This window comes from Arachis duranensis, chromosome 5, assembly GCF_000817695.3.
Source record: "Arachis duranensis cultivar V14167 chromosome 5, aradu.V14167.gnm2.J7QH, whole genome shotgun sequence".
In the NCBI taxonomy this organism is placed as follows: domain Eukaryota; kingdom Viridiplantae; phylum Streptophyta; class Magnoliopsida; order Fabales; family Fabaceae; genus Arachis; species Arachis duranensis.
In genome coordinates, this window is record NC_029776.3 from 50,126,848 (window position 1) to 50,130,206 (window position 3,359).

Below are 3,359 nucleotides of genomic sequence, written 5' to 3' on the forward strand. Positions count from 1 at the left end.
TTCACACACCCAAAACTCAGAAACAGAAGAGTAGAATTGCCCGAGTAAGAATGAGGAAGGAGATCAGTCAATTCTCCCTTAATCCTCTAAGCTCTCGGTCAAGTCTCTCAAGAACAATTGTAAGAAATTCAAAGCTCAAGGAATGCCAAATTCAAAGCTAAGCCAAAGATAAGTCAAAAAAAGCTCCTAATTACATAAAACTAGCTCCTATTTATACACTTTCTATTCTTGGATTTTGGGATCTGGATGGGCTTTTGATTTGGTGAAGAAATGAATTAAAATAGGGTTTTAATTTGAATTTTCGGCCCATGAGAAGTTGCTCCCAGGAGGCTGCCCTGCCCTTGTGGAGGGCAGGGCAGGATTTGGTGCATGTTGGTGCGGCCTTGGTGCGGTCTGGTGCGACTTTGGTGCTCAAAACGCTGCCCTGCCCGCGCCAAGGGCAGGGCAGGAAAAGTTGATGCGCTGAATGCTGCCAGAATCGAGAATTGGTGCGCCAGAATCGAGAATTGGTGCGCCAGAATCGAGAATTGGTGCGCCAGAATCGAGAATTGGTGCGCCAGAATCGAGAATTGGTGCGCCAGAATCGAGAATTGGTGCGCCAGAATCAAGCGCGCCAAGGGCAGGGCAGGAAAAGTTGGTGCGCCAGAACGTGCCACGGTGCTGCCAGAATCAAGAATTGGTGCGCCAGACTCAGAAATTGGTGCGCCAGAAATTTTCCTTGGTGCATGGGATGCTGCCCTGCCCTCGCGGAGGGCAGGGCAGTATTTCCACTTTGATGTCCCGTGTTCGAAACACGGCTGGGACACATGCTCAATTAATTTCCTTGGTTTCTTGGCACGGCACTCAACCTTAGTTCCTTGCTTATTCCTTGGTCCGTGTTCGATTCTTGTGGCATGCATGGGTGACATTTTTCCTTTGAATTTTTTCCTTGTTGAGCCCGATACTGCCCTTGTGGAAGGCAGGGCAAGGTTCTCTTCTTCTTGGTTCCAAGGCACACTTTTGTGCTCTGCCCTTGTAGTGGGCAGGGCAGAGTTGCCTTCCTTGTTTGGTTCCCTTATGTTGCCCTCCTAGATGGCAGTGTGCCCTTGTAGAGGGCAATGTTTGCCTCCCCCTTGCATGCGGCACGCTTCCTATTGCTTAGGCCATGCTTTCCTTTCCTTGGGCTACACTTCTTAGGCCACGCTTTTCCTTTTCGTTTCTTTTCTTCACCTATAATAAACCAAAACAACCACTCCAAGTATCACTAAATTCAAGAGGCTTATAAATCAATTAAAATTCAATTAAAATTAGCTTAAACCTCATGGATTATCATTAATTTCATGGTGGTTGCTTGATTTAGAGAAGTTATGCATTTTCACTCAAAATCACTTACTTAGGATGCAAGAAAGTGCATAAATGCTAACAAAACAAGTGAAATTAGCTTGAAAAATGGGTATATGATGACTTGTCATCAGGAGGTTCACCTTCCCAAGTCTCATTACCAAACAACTTGGCATTCAGCTTCATGATAGCTCCTAGATATTGAGCAGCTTGCTCTCTAGTTACATCTTCATCCTCTTCAGAGGAAGAATAGTTTTCAGAACTCATGAATGGCAGAAGGAGGTTTAATGGGATCTCTATGGTCTCTATATGACCTTCAGATTCCTTTAAGTCCTCAATAAGGAACTCCTTCTTGCTTGAGAGACGTCCCCTGAGGTCTTCCTTATTGGGATTCACGTCGTCTCCTTCCTCTCTAGGTTCGGCCATGTTGATTATGTCAATGGCCTTGCACTCTCTTTTTGGATTCTCTTCAGTATTGCTTGGGAGAGTACTAGGAGGAGTTTCAATGACTTTCTTACTCAGCTGGCCCACTTGTGCCTCCAAATTTCTGATGGAGGACCTTGTTTCACTCATGAAGCTTAAAGTGGCCTTAGACAGATCAGAGACTATATTTGCTAAGTTAGAGGTGCTTTGCTCAGAATTCTCTGTCTGTTGCTGAGAAGATGATGGAAAAGGCTTGCTATTGCTAAACCTGTTTCTTCCACCATTATTAAATCCTTGTTGAGGCTTTTGTTGATCCTTCCATGAAAAATTTGGATGATTTCTCCATGAGGGGTTATAGGTGTTGCCAAAGGCTTCCCCCATATAATTTACCTCTGCCATTGCAGGGTTTTCAGGATCATAAGCATCTTCTTCAGAAGATGCCTCTTTAGTGCTGTTGGATGCATTTTGCCATCCAGTCAGACTTTGAGAAATCATATTGACTTGCTGAGTCAACATTTTGTTCTGAGCTAATATGGCATTCAGAGCATCAATTTCAAGAACTCCCTTCCTTTGAGGAGTCCCATTATTCATGGATTTCCTCTCAGAAGTGTACATGAATTGGTTATTTGCAACCATTTCAATAAGTTCCTGAGCTTCTGCAGGCGTTTTCTTTAGGTGAATGGATCCATCTGCAGAATGGTCCAGTGACATTTTAGAAAACTCAGACAGACCATAATAGAATATATCTAACATGATCCATTCTGAAAACATGTCAGAAGGACACTTTTTGGTCATCTACTTGTATCTTTCCCAAGCTTCATAGAGGGATTCACCATCTTTTTGCTTGAAGGTCTGAACATCCACTCTAAGCTTGCTCAGCTTTTGAGGAGGAAAAAATTTAACCAAAAAGGCCGTGACCAGCTTATCCCAAGAGTCGAGGCTATCCTTAGGTTGTGAGTCCAACCATGTTCTAGCTCTGTCTCTTACAGCAAAAGGGAAAAGCATGAGCCTGTAGACTTCAGGATCTATTCCATTAGTCTTAATAGTCTTATAGATCTGCAAGAACTCAGTTAAAAACTGGTAGGGATCTTCTGATGGAAGTCCATGAAACTTGCAGTTTTGTTGCATTAGAGCAACTAGTTGAGGTTTCAGCACAAAATTGTTTGCTCCAATGGCAGGAATTCAGATGCTTCTTCCACAAACTTGGAAGTAGGTGTAGTATAATCACCAAGCATCCTCCTTGCATTATTGTTGTTGGGTTCGGCTGCCATATCCTTTTCTTGTTCGAAAATTTCAGTAAGGTTGTCTCTGGATTGTTGTAATTTAGCTTCTCTTAGTTTCCTCTTTAGAGTCCTTTCAGGTTCAGGATCAGCTTCAACAAGAATGTCTTTTTCCTTGTTCCTGCTCATATGAGAAAGAAGAGAACAGAAAAGGAAGTGGAATCCTCTATGTCACAATATAGAGATTCCTTTATGTTAGTAGAAGAAGAAAGGAATAGAAGAAGGAGAAGAGTTAAGAATCCAAACACAACGGTGAAGATAGGTTCAGATTCTTGAGATGAAGAGAAGTGTTAGTAAATAAATAAATAAATAGATGAAGATGAGAGGGGAGAATTT

At 42.7% G+C, this 3,359-nt stretch overlaps 1 non-coding gene across 1 annotated transcript; it reads left to right on the forward strand.

Moving 5' to 3' along the window:
• The first annotated feature begins 2,512 nt into the window (after positions 1 to 2,512).
• Positions 2,513 to 2,616, forward strand: LOC127748105 (small nucleolar RNA R71). Its single transcript, XR_008010048.1, has one exon. It is a non-coding gene; the product is annotated as a small nucleolar RNA R71 (small nucleolar RNA).
• Positions 2,617 to 3,359: the final 743 nt, after the last annotated feature.